The sequence below is a fragment of the Grammomys surdaster genome, unplaced genomic scaffold (genome assembly GCF_004785775.1).
Source record: "Grammomys surdaster isolate TR1022 unplaced genomic scaffold, NIH_TR_1.0 274, whole genome shotgun sequence".
Lineage (NCBI taxonomy): Eukaryota > Metazoa > Chordata > Mammalia > Rodentia > Muridae > Grammomys > Grammomys surdaster.
This window is the reverse complement of record NW_021604715.1, coordinates 365,137-383,186: the sequence shown is the minus strand read 5'-3', so window position 1 is coordinate 383,186 and position 18,050 is coordinate 365,137. Positions and strand designations below refer to the sequence as shown.

The 18,050-nt window shown below is 42.6% G+C and overlaps 1 protein-coding gene and 1 non-coding gene across 3 annotated transcripts in view; both read right to left on the bottom strand.

The window, feature by feature from the left end:
- Fhl1 (four and a half LIM domains 1) overlaps nt 1-6,194 on the bottom strand; it is a 58,757-nt gene extending 52,563 nt beyond the window's left edge. The window contains exon 1 of one of the 2 annotated variants that reach the window (XM_028776915.1): nt 6,087-6,194. The gene's annotated coding sequence lies outside the window, so the exon portion shown is untranslated. Of the gene's footprint in view, nt 1-6,069 lie in introns of both variants that reach the window. The other variant, XM_028776916.1, reaches the window with a different exon arrangement.
- Nucleotides 6,195-11,818: 5,624 nt separating this feature from the next.
- Nucleotides 11,819-11,984, bottom strand: LOC114628958. The gene has a single exon (XR_003712570.1). It is a non-coding gene; the product is annotated as a U1 spliceosomal RNA (small nuclear RNA).
- Between the last annotated feature and the right edge of the window lie 6,066 nt (nt 11,985-18,050).

Here is an 18,050-nt window from a genome sequence, read left to right as displayed (position 1 = left end):
ATCACACACACACACACACACACACACACACACACACACACACACAGCTTTCCAGACAAAATATGATTGTTATTAGGCTGGTTCTTTAAAACCTCTCCTCTTTTTGTGCTTTAAAACAAAACACACCAAAAGTTAAGATAAATATTTGGCTCTCAAAACAAAACACCCCCAAATGGAAAACACAAGTATGAATCTGATGTTTATTATAAAAACAACTTCCATAACAAGTGTGAGTGTTCAAATTGTATAAAAAGAGAAAACTAGATGCTGTCATTCGTGAGTTCTGTAAGGCAGTTACAAAGAAGGGAAAGTGCCTGGCTGGATGCCAAAGTAGATAATGCCCACGTTTGTGATTATCTTCCTTAAAGTTTCAGGTAAGTAAAGAGAATAAAGTTCTCCAAAATAAACACTGCAGCTCCTCTGGAGAAGAAACAAAATCCACGTTGAATTCAATTCTCATCAGTTGAAGAGAGAACAGATAGTCACCTCCTTATTCTCAATGTCAGCACAGCAAAATCCATTGGTAACACATTCTTTCTCTAAAATTACTTTTTATCCAGAACCAATCAACTCTCCTCTCCTCCCTCTCCTCCCTCCCCCTCCCTATGCCCCCCTCTCTCTACCAGGTATATCAACTCAACACCAACCCTCCTGGCAGGGACATTGGCTTAGCCATGGAATCTCAACTCAAATCCCAACTCTGTGTCTTATCAGTTGTTCGGTCTGGAAACACTTTTTTGTTGTTGTGCTTTGTGTTTTTACTGTTTTCAAGACAAGGTTACTCTATGTAGCTCTGGTCAGGCTAGCCTGAAACTCCGAGCTCTGCCTGTCTCTGCCCTGTAAGTGCTGGATTAAAGGGGAACAACCCCAGGCCCTAAGCAGAACTAAGCAAGAGGATCCAACCAGATTGCCTGTGTCAACCCAACTAGCATACTTCCTGAAATGAAGTAGAAATTATTAAAGAAATAATTAATAATAAAATAATTAAAGACAATGAAGTAGAAATAATTAAAGTTAGTTCTCTGTTCCCCGTTTCCCTCTTCCCTTACTACTTACACCAAGCCTGGCCAAATTTATCATTCCTGGCTTTAATTAATGTCAAGCAAGCTCAATGGTACTTAGGCCATACAACAATTTTCATTTTTTTTCGATACCATACTCTATTTTTATTATAAAGAGCTTGCAAATAAAGTCTACATATACTAATGAACTTGACTAGCATGTAAAAATTATGTCACTTAATATTTTTTGAATGATGCCCACCACAAGGGAAACCACACATCTCAGAAGATTTTTATCTTTACTTCCAAGGCTAACCAGCAGTGATACCCAAGGCAACTCATATTCCATCTCTGAACCCAGTTCCTCCCTTACCAAATAAGAGAAATATGTAATGTATGCAAGTACCTGGAACAGAGGGCCATAAACACAAGCTGTTATTCTAATTATTCAGTTTGGTGGGCAGGAACTAGCCACTTTGAAGTCTAATCAAATGAGCTCAGCCAAGTACTCTATGGGGTCACATGAACACACTGCTATTGTCCTTTCCTCTCCTGGAATTATGTGTTCCTGTGTTTGCAGAGGAAATTACATCAACATCGGCATTACTGAGACTTCAGGCTGGACACATCTCTGCTGGGGTTGCTGCCCTGTGAATTCTAGGATATTTAAGCAACATCCCTGGTCTCTAGTGACTAGATTTCAGGAAGTGCATCTGGAAAAAAAAACATCTCCTGGGCATTGTCTGGTGACCCCTGTGTGGCAAATCCCCTAGGGATGAAAACCACTATTCTAGCACATTCTACAAACAGAAGAATCCTCTAAGATCTCAGAGGGTTCCCTAAAAAAAGATCAAATGTTTATCAAGCTAGTGTTAAATACTAGACCTCTTCTGGGCTCCATCACCCATAACCAGCTATAATTCAAAATTGATCAAAGGAAAATAATTTGGGGGCCTCGATTTGCCATCAGAAAATGTTTTAAATCTAAATCACAGGAAGGGAGGCCGGTCATCCACTTTTGATACTCTATACAATAATGGAAAGATAAATTTAGCTAGGCCTTTAATTCCAGCACTCAGAGGCAGAGGCAGATGAAGCTCTGTGTGTTCAGGCCAGCCTGTCTACACAGTGAGCTCCAGGGCAGCCACAGCTACATAGTGAGAACCTGTCTCAAGAAAAGAAAATAAGAAAGGTGAATTTAAACATCTATAAATCCTATAAGTTGCATTTAATTTATAGAAACTATCTTCCCACATAGAATATATATGTTCCATGCTGTACCCCATGAATACATACAATTATATTGACTAAATAAAAAGGAGAAAGGCAGGCTGGATGGCACATGCCTGTATACCCAGCATCAAGGAGGTAGAGGCAAGAGGATTCAGAGTTGGAAGATCAGTTCCAGAACCTACCTATAGATAGTAAAAGATCAAGTCTTCCATATAAAATGACACAGTATTCACATATAACCTACATATATTTCCTATATACTTTAAATCATCTCAAATTACTTATGATATTCAAAATCATGTGAATGCTAAGTAGTTTACATACAACAAAGAAAAGTCTATAAATGTTTAATAAAGATGTCAATTTTGCAAATATTTTCAATAAGACTGGTTGAATAGGAATCTATTTGTATTACCCAAAATGAAAAAGTATGTCCCAAACAAAGTCACCACAAAGAAATGATTTCACTGTTTGCAGGACTGAAGAATGTTTAATGTATTCACAGATACTATGTGGATATTTAAAAGATTCCAGACATCTCTTAATTATTCACAACAGATTAACTGTCTATACTTTACTTTTCTATAATCAAATCAGAAACAACAGGAGCCATTTTTATATACTCAGTATCTAGATACCAGATACAATAGCCCCCCATCACAGTGACTCTGTAAATGTTTGTTGGAGAAAGGAGTGGTCATATATTTTGCTTAATTACACACTGTCCTGGCAGAAGGGTGGGGGCAGAGAGGGGTACAGAGACAGAAAGAGAAGGGGGCAGGGAGAGAAAGGGAGGGAAACTTTTTTTTCTTTTTGCTCTGTTCAACCAGAGTTGAAAGAAAAAAAATCTCTTAAGAAAAAATAATTACAATTTTCTCCCTTTTATCCCAAATCCAAACAACTGGGTAGTTCAGTTAACCAAAAAAATAAAACACAATGTGCAGACAAAAGTTAAGGAAAGCAGCCAAAGAGATAACCACTAAAGTTCAAGCAAGCAGGAACATTTGTTCAACTCCCACAAGGTTAGAAAAGCCAATGTTGCTGGCACCAGAGGGTGGGAGTAGAAGGAGGGGTGAGGGGAAGAGGAGAACCAGGAGGAAGAGATTAGAAAAACAGGGCAAAGCCTCAGGAGATTAGCTGCTGTGCCTTCAACAAATTATTTGTTTTAAATAGCTAAACTTGGGTTAGGGATACAGCCCCATGATAAAGGCGCCTACTCAACACGTGAGGCCCTGGGTTCCATCTCCGAGATTACAGCAAATGAATAAATAAATCTTCAAACTGAAGAGTGCAATGGTGAGTTTCTCACGCAAAAGTTCAATTTACAAGTTACTTTTAAAATAGACAACGAGTGAAATCTCTAAGACTTAGAACAATTACTTCATCGTACTGTTAGTTTCCGAAAGTTCTTCATCGTTTTTTTCCCTCCCATCTTACAACAGGTTCTCAAAGGGCCAAGTAAAAGACTCCCTTTGCTCCTTTTGTTTGGAGAGAAACTTAAGGCCCATTTTCCCACCAACATGCTGCTCCTTTTCACCACCTTCAACACTCTTATTCCTCAGAGAAAAAAAGCACCAGGCTGAAATTATATTATGAAAATATACACTTTCCCACCATTGCACTGGAGCAGAACACACATCACGGAAATGGAGAATAGTATACAACAGCATAAGCAAATACATTTTTGTTAATCCTGTAGACCCACTTAAGCATTGCTACTTTTAACATTTGCAATAAACAAAGTCAGTATCTTATTCAGGTGAATCATTTGTTTAATACATATTAAATTATCTCCAAAGAACTTGTACAAGAGGTATTTTACCAATCTGCATATTCCACTTTTTTTTATTTCATCCCCCAATCTAGACTTGCTTTAAAAATGTTTTCCTTCTCCAAAAAGATTAAATATAGGAATGGAAGCCTAGAATTTCCAAAGCCATGCATGGTTACAGATTCTATACGGTATTAGTAGAACGCGCACTTACTAACTCACTATGTGGTGGTTTGTACAAATCATGGCCTATCTAGCAAATTTCCTGTTGCAGAAAGATTCTATTCGCCCTTAAAAATGTTAAATACATGTTTTTAAAGACTGAAGGTAGACTAGATTGGAACCTTATGTATCCAAAACAGGGAAGCATTATATTCTTAGCACATTTAAGGCCCATAGCTTTTTAATGCATATTCTTCTTAAACAAATATGGGCACGCATTTCCAAAGACAAAATTACCAACCCCAATCCCTTTTCAAGTGTCTGAAATGGGGAGTAGCCTGTTCCTGGGGATGGGCAAGGATGAGAACTCCTTGCCCAATTCCACGTGGCCCATACTTTAAACTTGTGCTACTCTGTTAAAAACAAAACAAAAACAACAACAACCAAAAAAAACCTCTCATTTCCAAAGAACATTATATTTATATTTAAACGGCCTTAATCAAGATAACAAAAATATTCCCAGTATTCTATAAACTCGCAATACATTTGATAACATGGAGAATTACAAGCAATTACAAAATGATAGCTCCAATTAGGAAAACTGGATCTATTCCAAATTCAAATCAAAAGAGGCTCAGATAGTCCCAATGGCATAATTTAAATGAAGAGAACAGAGGATTTCCAGCAAAGACATGTGTTCCACTCTTGCTGCCTTTCTACCACAGAACTCTTGCCCTTCAGGAAATTCAAAAACCAAATCTGAAATCACATGCTTACAGGTTCTTGTCTCCTGTTCCCAGTGTGCTACCCTAGTTGTGTGTGTGTGTGTGTGTGTGTGTGTGTGTGTGTGTGTATTGGGGGTTGGGGGGAGATCGTTATAATTAGAATGAACCTAAGAAACTTGAAAGGCCCAAATGCAGAAAACACACAGCACATTCAGGGTTTCCCTTAGCCTTTCTCATTCAAACCTCTACCCAGTTGTGGAAGACTAAGCAATGGGAACTTCAGAAGCAGAAACCTCTTCCCCAGAGCCCAGGACAGCATCTAGTGGGAATTTTAAGCTTTCTGAAATTGAAAGGTCACACCCAGCAGTCTCCCTAACCCACTTTGCCAAGGCTCAACCAAGGCTCAACCCAAGTGCTAGAACCTTCCACTTGCTTCCATGCTGAAGCTGAAATCCAGTCGCGTCTCTCCACCCCCATTGCCTGTATCACTGCCATTCCCCTCGGAGAGCAGAACCACGACCAGCCTTCTCCCTTCTCCCTCCCTCACCACTCTCCTTGCACTCCCCTCTTCCCACCCCCCAGCATCCCCAAAGGGAGCACAGCAGCTCCCTCAACATCTCCATGGAACCAAGGTAGGTTCCACCTTCCTCCCCTACCCAACAGGCGCCATCCTTAATGTAAAAACCAATGAAGCCCCCCCATCGTCATCATCATCATCATCATCATCATCATCCTCTGCTCTTCTCAACTGCTGCTAGCTATCCTTTAAAAAGAAAAAGAAAAAAAAACCCAAAGGTGTCCCCACCTCGCCCAACCCCCACTGCCCGCCATCCTGGGTGAGAAAACCAAAAGCCCCCTCTTTTGACTCCCACCTTCCATCCTTGCAAGGAAACACCCAGAGGAGCCCCCCCCGCATCTCGGCCCCCGGGGGAGCGAAAGCCCTGGGGAGGAGGCTTAGGCACGCACCCTAAGGGACCTTGGAGCCCCAGGTTCCGCAGCCCCCAACGTGGGCGAGGCAGAGGAGGCCGGAGGCCGCAGGTACCCAAGCCCTGCAGGTCGGCGCAGCCCCGGAGTGGCGGCCGCGGAGCACGAGCTGCGGCTCCCCGGGGACGCGGGAGACACACACACGCACACACACACACACACACACACACACGCGGAGGGAAAGCGGGCTTACTGTCTGGGGATGCTCACCCGCGCAGCTGTCTAGGCGGCACCGGCGGCCGCTGCCAGCACCAAGACCAAAGCGCGGCGGCGACAGCAGCAGCAGAGGACTGAGCCCCCTCGTCCGGGCGGTGGATGTAGGGCGCGGGAGGGGCGCACGAGGGTGGGAGGGAGGGAGGGAGGGAGGGAGCACGCGCGGGGGCGGGAGCGGGGGCGGGCGCAGCCCACTCGGGGCGGGGCGGGGCAGGGCGGAGCGCGCGTCCGCCTGGGCTCTGCCCGTGGCGCGAGGGGCTGCGGTGCGGGGAAATCGCGCTCGTGCGCGGGAGCCCAGGCGGGCAAGCGCGGGAAGGGGGCGCGGCTGCGTGGGCCCCGCCTCGGGAGAGGCCAAACTGCCCGCTAGGCGCGCACAGTGCGCGCGGGAGGTGGCCGCGAGCCCGCGGTGGCGCGGCTTCCCGGAGCACCCCCTGCGAGCGTCCGAAGGGCACGCGGAGGGCGGGCCAGGGGCGCCCACCGCCCCCTCCCTCGCGGGCTCAGGCCTTCGCCGGCTGCTGGGGAGTCACGAGTCACTGCAGGCAGCCGCGGCCAGAGCCCGGGAGGTGGGAGCAACAAAGAGAGGCAGCCAAGGTGGCCTCTCGCCTCTCCAGGGGCCTCGCTGACCTGCACAGCCCAGTCCAGCCAGCGACTGCAGATCTCTTGGTTCCCACCACACTGAGAGACCCACCGACGACCTCTCCCCTTAATAACATGCTGGACAGAACGAAAAGAGCCTTTATTCAGAGGGCTTTCCATCATTCCTAAAGCCCTCCCTCACAGCAGAGCTTCACATAGTGACGCCTTCCTTCTTTCACTAGTTCAGTTTAGTGAGCCCTCAGCATGTGCCCAGTACTGTGCCAAATGGTGTAGATACGGCGCAGTTGTCCACACACTGTGCTTTATTGGTGGAGGAAGACAGATTATGAACAAGTGAGAAAATAATCACAGTTGGAGAAACTGCAGGATAAAGGGGGGACATAAATAATGCGAGAAAGGTGGCATTTAATCTAAGCCCGGCATGCTAAAAAAGCAGTGGGTATAAAGAGCCAAGGGAACTTTCCATCCAGAAGGAGCAGAGGCAAGGAAGCCAGGAGAATCCCACCATGTTAGAAGTGGAAGGACTTGGTAGCAGAGGGTTGAAGGAATTGCAGGTGAACTAGAGAAATCTGCTTTTTTTCCTTTGAAAGAGGACCCAAAAAGGAATCCGTAGGGTCAAGGAAAACTTTGTCTGGTGAGTCAGGAGAGAAGTTCATTAAAGGAATCCAAAGTCTTGATTTTAAAAAGTGAAGGCCAGATAGGAAAGGAGAGAATCAGTCCTTTATGCAGAAGCAGATGTTGCTGAGAGGTGAAGCAGCTGTGTATTTAAACCAAGCAAAAGATCTAAACACTGCTGTTTTCCCCCAGCTTCAAACTCCAGGTGATGGCCTCTTTCACCAGACCCAAAAACTATTTGCAAAATTCCTTTCTCTACCTTGCTACCCAGAGCCTAGGTCTCTTTTCTCTTATTGAGCCCTTAGGCTCACTGAAGTCCGGTATTTCTGGATTAGCAAAAAAAGTCTCACCACACATTTCTTAGGAACAGAGGCTGATCCGCCCCGGGCCATCATGGGAAGGCCTGGAACAATTAGCACCACTTCAAGCAGCTCCCCTGCATACCAGCCCTGGGCTCAACCAGAAAGAAATAGCCAAGAGCACTCAATGGAAAAGCTCTGGGTGGTTCTGGACAGAGAGCCTGTTACTGGAGATTTTCAGATCAAAGGGTGGGCTCTGGCAGTCCTAAGAAGGTCGGCTCCACCACCTGTCTCTGCCATGACAATTAAAGACGCACGTGATAGTAAACAGTGGGGAAAGGAAGAAGAGTCACTCTATGGAACCACATTGAGAAGAGGAAGAAATAAAGCTCTAGTGACGCCCAAGTCTATCTAACATGAGGATTAAGATTGACTAGAGAGCCAGAAGTATGTGTAGCTGCGCAGCACTAGTCAAGACTGTAGTAGTCAATACAGTGTGAAATCTCTTCTTGGAAAGCAGGTTCCTCCTTCAACTTTTCCCTTTACCCAACAGGAGATTCCTGGGACAATTATGATTATTTCATTAATCAACTAGCCAAAGGGAGGGGCACAAATATCTTTAGAATCTGACGGGAAATTCCAGACCCTTTCTTAAGGAACCTTCCATTACCCATTATCCCTTTCTTTCCTTTAACCTCTTTAACCTTCCTTCTTTCCCTTCCTTCTTCAACCCCCACCAACTCTGTTCCACATCTTCCTGCCTGCTTCCTTCTTCCCTATTTCCCTCCCAGGAAGTCTAAAGCACCTGATGTGAGCTGTGCCCCACCTCTCCCATCACCGCAGCTAAAGCTGCAAGGCCAGCCCTGCTCCCCCTTTAACCTCTCACTTTCTTGCACTGGAATTCAACTTCTGGAAGTCACAGAAACATATTGTTTCATTTAAAACATATATAGAACTGTGGTGGTGTTGCTGAATTAGAAGATAGAAGGAAAGGAGTTGTTCAAGTGCTGAGTTCGTTTTAGAACATTTTTGTAATCATCTAGTGTGAAGATCCCCCCCCACACACACACATACAAAAGGATAAATTCAGATAGCATAATCTCAAATCTGAGTATGCTTTTTTTGAATAATGTAATAGACATGAGGAAAGGGGTATTATTATGAGCAAGGAGGTAGATACCTGTAGTTAGTATAACAAAAGGTATATTTTATTATGCTGTGGTCATTATACAATATTCACAATCTAAATTCCTAACTACGGTTCTAAGCCTATCTCCCCGGGGTTGCTCACCTGAATGAAAGTCAGGTCCAGTCACTAAAAGAAGTCTCTAATTCGAGGGTCAGGATCCTAGGGGAGACTCTACAGCCATGGGACAGATCAAGGTAGTGTCTCTCCAGATGTGCAGAGCAGAGCCTCGCTCTTGGTCTCCACCTATATACTGTCCAGTGGGCGTCATGGGGGCCCAGGAGCATGTCTGCTTATCTTGAGTGAGTGATGTCACTGAGTTCTGGTTATCAGGAGCAGCCTTGGATGTAGTGGGGATCCTGACTGAGCTAATTTTACATGTCTAAAAGGCATTTCTTACTATGCTCATTACAGATATTACATTCAATTTCAGTAGAACGTAGAGTCCTCTTAGAAGGAAATATGGAGTATTTAATACACAAAGCAATCAATCCTTTGCCTTCTCTTCAAAACGTACTGTTAGAGAGACGGCTAAAAAGATACCTCAGTGTAGAGTACCCACCTAGCACAGCTCTGGACTGTGAGGAAGAGAAAGAGAGTTACAAGAATTATCAGTACAGTTTATGCTCACCATCTGATGTAGTCTATTAGATATTATGATTCCCACCGTACAGAGGCAAGAAACTGTGGAGTCAGGATTTCAAAAGAAAACAGAGAGCTTTTGAGCCCACAAACCAAATCAGTAAACTGTAACTCCAAAGCAACAGAAGAAGAATGTTCATCACGTTTACTACCGAAATTCTAGTTGGTTACTTATTTCAGGTAGGTGATTTATTTTCTTAAAGTGCCCAAGCATCCAGATCCCCTTCCACAAGAGACCTTCAGACATAAAACACTTGGTCCATTTGAGGTTCATCAAGCCACATGGCAATGATGGAGAGCAATATGACCTTAGTAAGTGCATCTATCTACCTACCACTCCAGCCAACCATTCTTTCCACTCAGAGCCTGTGTGGAGCTGCATCAACCTGGAGGCTGTACATTTCCCTCACCATGCCTTTGTCACTGAAGTTCATCCTTCCTAGACCTGTTTGTGGGAAATCTTCACCACCTCTACATTTCAGGAGTATCTCAGCCTCTGGAAATCCAGAGTTGAACTCCTCTGTGTCAATCTCCATCCCAACCCATTTCTCTTCTTCTGCTTCCTGTCTCTGACATTGCTATGTCACCCTCAGTGTTCAAAGTAAAACTTCCCATTTCTTTTGATTCCCTATCCAATAAATTCCAAAGTCTGGTTAAATTCTCCTTCTGAAATAGTAAAGCCTCACTTCCTCTTCCAAACTGCCCCTGAGAATCCCAGACAGCATCCATTGATCCCATGGCATGTGGATAGCGCCATTTAGCATAGCAGGTAATGCTGACATACCAAGTTTTCATGCGTTTATTTCCACCATGAAATGAAACACGTTTCTCCCTCTTATATCTCCCTCCAGTTTCTTGGAACCTGGAGTTCTTTTTAAGGTATTTCTTGGAGGAGAGAGAGAGAGAGAGAGAGAGAGAGAGAGAGAGAGAGAGAGAGAATATGAATAAACTGCCATACATCAAACACTTTCTGTAGCATATGGTTTGTTTGTTTAGCCTCCCTCTACCCATTCCCTCCAAACTATACATACACACAGGACTATTTAAAATGAAATACAAAATATTATTCCATAAAAAATAAAATAGTTCAGTATGAATTGATAAAAGATAAAGATTCCGCACACAGTATCAGCACACCTAAGAGGAATTAACTAAAACAAACAAACAAAAGACTCCTGACATCAACAGATAGTTAGGTTTTAGATTTCCCTAGATGTCTTACAAATGTTTTTATACAGCTTATTTCTTTCAAAACAGGATATTTTTAAAGGCCCATTTAATTACACTTACTACTCTGTTTTAAGCTAATGTTTCCTTGATGAATAAATGGATAGGTGAGTGGACAAATGAATTCTCTTTAGCATCTCTCCTTTCTTCACCACTCTGAATTTTACCCATTTTACAAAAAACTTGCTGAAACTCTTCTGTGACAACGCAGTCCAAAGTAATCTCTCCCCTTTCCCACAGATGACAACAAAAGTTGTCATCAAGACCTCTTGCCCCTATTGCACTAATCTTATGTAACATTGTAAAGACAGTTTATCTCCCCTGTAAAGTTCCCAGCTCCTAAAAAGTAAGTGATGCATTTACTCATCAGTGTACAGCACTTGGCCCCAAAAACAAGGCCTTGCTAATCCTGAACAACTGCATAACCTATTTCTAAACTGAATAGAATAATCAAAATTATCATCCGTAGATAGACTAGTAGAGCAGCGTTTGCAGACGTGGGCTCAGGTATGAGTTTGGCCTCCGGTTGGTTATGTGGTCCAGGGAGATACATCAATCAACTCATGTGTCTTCAAACATTTTTGCTAGTATGCTTCCTACAATAAATTTGGCAGCTGGAATGCCCTTTCCCATATAGTATAAACTGATATATAGAAATCTTCCATTCTCGAATAGCAGCAAACAATAATTTTTTTTCTTTTTGACACAGGCTTTCTCTGTATATCCCTAGCTGTCCTGGAACTCACTCTGTAGACCAGGCTGTCCCCAAGCTCAGAAATCTGCCTGCCTCTGCCTCCGAGGTGCTGGGATTAAAGGTGTGCGCCACCACTGTCTAGCAATAATTCATTTTTTTAATCTATTGTAAATATTTATATTCTATAGTAATATGGTTGCATCACTTTATTGTGTCTACCAGTTGAATCTAAATACTATGTCTATTTACTAAGAGCTTATGCTAAGTATGTATACTAAATACTATACCCAGCACCAGGCACTTAAATATAGGCTATCAATTTCTTTTACAGTTGAATATTTTACATTGTTCTCTGTATTGCCTCCTTAAATTCATATCTTCATGCTCTTCTACAACAGAGGTTTGGCCTAATATAACACATTTTATGCATAGGAACCTGGATTTGATCATCTGACATAGACTTCTTAGTAGGGAGGCTGTATTCATGCTTCTCTCACTGCCATAAATTATTCAGTCAAGTTTCCCGTATTATGAGAAATCACAGCAGTAAGCACACCTTTGGGTGCAATGAAAACTTGCCTGGGAAAACCACTTTCAGGTTCATGGTATCCTCCCCTCCCCTGCCAGATAATACATCCTTTATTTTATTTATTTATTTATTTATTTATTTATTTATTTATTTTTGGCTTCTAGCTCACTGAGGATGACCTTGAACTGCTGATCACTCTGCCTTCATTTCCCAAGTGCTGAGAAAATAGGAGATATATGGCATCATCCTGGTTTATTGATATTATTCTTTGCAAAAAATGTACATAAATTAAAATTAAACTTTTATTTTAGCATTAGGCTATATATGACATTGTACATGGTTTGTGATTACTAGAGTTTTTCGGAAAAATCCAGGATTTGTCATTCCCAATAAGTTAGGCTCAAATCCATCTTCCCATAGGAAAAGACAAGGACAAGTCATAGTAAAGGCAGAAAAGGGAGACTGAGTCGATGTTGCCACTAAGAAAAAAGGTCTGGCCACCCCTTGTTTGTCATATTAGAATGAGATTGTGGTTTAAACAAAAGGCAAGAAATGCGTATAACTAGGCAGTCCTGGCCAATGTATAGTCCCTTCCATTACTGACTCCAGATTTTCTAGGCTCCAGTCTGTCCTTTAAGATGGTGTGATAAGTTGTTAGAACCATGTGAGATCTCTTCCTGGGAGGCAAGTTTCTCTCTGGCTGGTACCAGGTTTCAGCATCTCCCTCCTCCCAACAGGAGAGACATTTAATTTTTGAGTAAACCTTCTTTGGACAATTTGTGAGTACAAATTTTATGCTATTGTGAAATTTATTCCTAAGTGATTTATTCTATTAAGAATGAAATTCTTTTCTTAACTTCAGTATTGAATTGCTGATACCATGCAGAATTACAAATGATTTTTATATATTGATCTTGTACCCTATAACCTGTCAAGTTCTCTTATTCCTGGGAAATGTATAAATATATTTGTGATAGTTTTATATTATTTTTCTTTTAAATTTATTTTAAACTTCATTATAAAAGTGTTGCAAAAAATAACACACCAGAATGAAGCAGGCCCAACTCAATGAACAAAATTCACAGAAATCCATAAAAGCTAAGTATAACCTAATTTATAGCTAGGTATGTCATTTTGTTGAGAATCAAGTTTCTTTGGAGATTTTCCTGTACATGACCATGTTCATGAAAGTAGGTTTTCAACGGCCTCAGTTCTGGCCGTTCAGTTTACCAATAGCTCAGGTCATACGTGGCTTTCCTGGACAAGATTTAGCAGTTCCAGCATCCATACCATATATCACAAAATAGATGGAGGACTAACAACAACTAAAGTTTAAGCCTGAAATTCTGGCCCAATCCTGGTGTGTATGTGGAATAGTAGGAAGCATAATGCTGGGCCCTGGCTTCTCACTGGGAGGGAAACTCCCACGGACTTGTAACACTACCACCAGCTGCTCCTCTTTTTTGATCTGTGAAATTTTCCCTCTATCATTTGACAATTACAGCCTTTTAAATATATTTCAAAAGACCTCATGGATCACTGCAACAATATTGGGAGAGTCAAGCATATGCCTACTTCACCATGGTTTCACCATGAAACCATTTGTTTATTTCTTCAGCATTCTTTTTCTTTTTTGTTGTGCTGGAGGTGAAATTCAGAGCTGCTGGATAGCCAAGGACTCGATCACATAATCAGTGAATACTTACTGAGGGCACTCTTTGCACCACTCCAGATTCTTGAGATACTGAAATCTTAAAATACATTATCACACCTGATAGAAGCACAAGGCTCTTTTTGTGCTCTATTCTAAAATGTGCCGTTTGTCTCCATAACGTAGAGAAACATTTCTAGTGTATCAGGATGGCTAGATTCAAAGAGATCTGCATGCAGCCCTTCTCCCCCTTTCCGCTTCCTAGATTCACCTGGTTGTCTGCTCTCAAAATAAAAGAAATTAAAGCTCACTCACCCTGGAAAGAAGCCTTTTCTTTTCATTTTTCTCATCTTTCCCTGATGATGACACTGATGATGTCATTAAATGCTGAAATCACCTCTAGGAAAAAATATCCCTGCCACCTACTCAATATTCAGTATTATTCCCCAGGACCTGAAGCCTTGTGCTTTTTTTTTTTTTAATGGTAAGTTATTTTAAAGATTTCAGTCATGATGATGAATTCTCGCTTCTGGGCAGACCTCTTATGCTGCCATCCTCTTGGCATTTCTTCTCTGATGAATGTGTACTTAGGCTGTGCGTGACATTTTTCCTGATGATTGTGTTTCACATCTTTTATTCGGCTCTAGAAATGCTAAAATTAGATGCATTTTTCAGTCTCTTGTTCAATGGGGGAGACAAAAGGCGTCCTCTGGTCTTTGCTATTTAACAGGCTGATGTGCTGACTAATTCTGCAGCAGCTTTCACCATTAGTTCAGTTGCTAAATATAGCTGTTGACATGGTGTCTGATAAAAGCTAGTTAATTTAACAGCATTTTTCATCCATTAATATTTCCATTGTTGACTGTTTAAACACAAACCGTATCACTACAGTAAAAGCAAGTCAAAACAAGGGCATCCACACATTAGAATATGTTAGTGTCATTTTCAGCCATTTTTCCTGTTACTTCAGAAATGAAAGCTGCTGAGAAGCATCAGCAACATTGTTTGTTTGTTTGTTTGTTTGTTTGTTTGTTTGTTTTCAAAATAAGGTCTCAGACAGCACAGGCTGATGCTACCTCTATGGAATTATGGGAGCTGAGGGAGGCTAAAGAGACCAACTAAGGTGGAGTCAACTAGGGCTTTAGTGGTTTGTTCTTTGTGGAGTTAAATCTTGTGTTATGCCCACATTGCTGCATGCAGACCTCTGCCCTACATGTTTATGTTACAAATATGCCCAGATCTTCTCAGCCTAGGGTGAAATGACAGAGGTGGCTGAATGTTAACAGGCTTTGAAATCTCAAGCTTTAGACAACTTATGACTCAGTTCATTTGAACATAAATGGTCGAAAATTAATTCTTGTTTTCTGGGGTAGAAAGATTTAGGAGTATGAATCATTTTTGGTCAAGATTCGGCCTATATTTGGGAATGGCTCAAGAGGTACTTCTCTGTTAAGCCATGACATGAAATGATTATTAGTGGAAGGAGTCCATTTTCTTTCCTGTTGTTGTCTCCCCATAAAGCTCAGCTCTTAGGGCATACTGTTAATTGCTATGAATGCAATAAAAATATAAACTACCTTGTTTCTGTGGCTTTCAAAAAACAAAGCAGGAACAAAGGTACAAACAGTAGATAATCTTTGCTGGTGCACCTGACGTTGTTTAAAATGCTAGAGGGAGATGGTCTCATTTACTCCTTAGTAACTTCATGAAGCACGAAGCAGAGGTTTCACTGGAGTAGACCTTTGGAAGAGACCACATAGTAATCAAAAGGGCTTGCTGATATTTATGCCCAGTCTTATTCCACTATCCCTGAATGGATAGAATTGGAGGGTACTTTTTAGTCATAGACAGACACGATCCCCTTTTCTCTGCCACTTTTGAAAAGTCAGTGATTGGTGATGTGAGCCGTATTGACTGCTTCCACCTCTGTTGGGGTGTTTCTGTATTAACTGATATACTATTTCAAAGGTTTGAGCAGGTTCTCAAAACTAACACGCATTCATGTGTCCATGTGTACACCCATCCTTTGGGAGTCATGCAAAAATCTTCCTCACAACCCAAAATTGGTGTCCCATCTAATCCCTTCTATCTTGTCTACTCCAAAGAAATGACACTAGTGACACTGATGCCATCATCTGCTCATCTTAATTTTTGTAGAGTGTCACATGACCACACAGGTACATATAGACTGAAGAAGTTCCTCTGTTGTGCAGAAACCATTTCTTGCAAATGGAACTTTCCTAAACCCTGACATTCTAGGTCCTTCCAGTGACAGCCTGTCTCCAAAGGACTGTCCATGGTCTGTAAACTTGAATAGCACAGATTGACACACCATTGCATGCCTAGGAACATTGGGAAATATAATACATAACCTATATAATAGAATCCCAGGACCCCAGCGGTTTCTAAAACAGAAGAAAGTCATAGGCTATGGCCTACAGGCCTAGTAAGCCTCCCTGCTTGTTCCTATCTCCTATTTCAACTCCTACCCTCTCGCATGCCTTCTACACTTTCCACTTCCAAACTTTTTTCATTTATTTATTTATTCACTTTACATCTGATCATAGCCCCCTCGTTCCCCTCCTCCTAGTCCCACTCTTCCAAATTCCTCCCCCCATTACTCCCTCCCCTTCTTTTCAGAGAAGGGGAATCCCTTCTTGGGTTCCACCTGCCGTAGGACATCCAGTTCCAGTAGGACTAAAGCACCTCTTCTCCCAATGAGGTCCAACTAGGGCAGTCCAGGTAGGGAAGGAGATCCAATAGCAGGCAACAGAGTCAGAGACAGCCTCCACTCCAATTGTTAGGGAACCCACATGAAGACCAAGCTTCACATCTGCTACAAATGTGTAGGGGGCCTGAGTCCAGCCCCTGCAAACAATTTGGTTGGTGGTTCAGTCTCTGTGAGCCCCCATGGACCCAGGTTAGTTGACTGTAAGTTTTGTGGTGTCCTTGACCCCTCTGGGTCACTCAATGCTATCCCCCACTCTTCCACAAGACTCCCTGAGCCCCACCTGATGTTTGGCTGTGGGTCTCTGCATCTGCCTCCATCTGCTGCTGGAGGAAGCCTCTTAGGAGACAGCTATGCTAGGCTCCTGTCTGCAAGCATAGCAGAGTATCACTAATAGTGTCAGGGATTGGCTTTCTCCCATGGGATGGGTCTCAAGTAGGGGCAGTCACTGGTTGGCCACCCCCTCAATCTCTGCTCCATCTTTTCCCCTGTGCATGTTGTATGCAGGACAACTTTTGGGTTGAAGGTTTTGTGGGTGGGTTGGTGTCTTCCTCCCTCCACTGGAAGTCCTGCCTGGTATGAGAGGTGGCTATTTTCATCTCCATACCCCCTCCCACTGGTGGAAATCTCAGCTAGGGTCGCCCCCATAGACTGTCCAGAATGTCCATTGTCCCAGGTCTCCAGATAGTCCCAGAGATGCCTCCCCCCACCACAGATTTCCATTCTTTCTCTCAGCCCTCTCCAGCCCCTCTCCTCCCCATACCTGACCCTCATCCCCTCCTCACCCCTTCTCCCACTCAGTTCCCTCTCTCCATCCACCTCTGAGGACTATTTTATTTCCCCTTCTGTGTGAGATTCACACATCATCCCTTGGGTCCTTAGTTTGAGTCTGGATCGTAGCATGCAAGCTTTTGCCTTTATTTTCCTAGCTACCTAGATTAATTTCTCCCCTCCATCCCCCGACACCCTCATATGGCTCCTATCCTAAATTGTCACTGCCCTATCAAAATACTCCCAAAACCAAGTCACACAGTAGCCCATGTTTGCATCTTAATTCTAACTTCAACTTTCAGAACCAATCTGTCATCTTCTCATCTCTCCTACCAGTATGTTGCCTTGTAACAAGTTTTGGTCTCTTTGGATTTCTATACTACCCTGAGTACCTAGAATAGCACTTGCTATTGAGCTAATAAGTGCTCAAGCATGTGTTTCCCTTCCTGTAGTGGTTGGTAGTGCTGCATATGGGATGCAGTGTCTCCCACCAGCTAGATACATGTTCTACTGAAGACACAGACCCATCGCACACATATTTATTGATTAAATAGAGAATTGCTTACTAGCCTGCTTGTAGCCTGGATAGACAAGTAAATCATGGGTGTTTGAAAGAAGAGGAGAGATATGAAAGAAAGATTTTACAGAGCCAGATTTAAGCTGGAAATTCAGGTTAAATCAATGTCTCATTGTGTATAAATGTGGCTAATCATGATTACCTGTGGCTTCTTCAGAACCTCTGTCAATGAATTACATTTTGAAAAAAAACAAAACCCTAAATGTATCCAGAAGAATGCCATCCAAGCAAGAAATCCTTTGAAAATGTAGAATAATTAACCAGCCCTTCCTTAACCTTATCTGTTATATAAATAACATTCTTGGTGTCAGAGTTCAAACAAGTATTGAGAAATTGATAAGTAATTAGCTATTGACTAACTCTGAGCAGTAATGATGTCTCCAAACATCAGAAGGGGATTAATGAATCAGCTCTGGAGTCAAGAGTCTCAAAGGCCTCCTGGGGC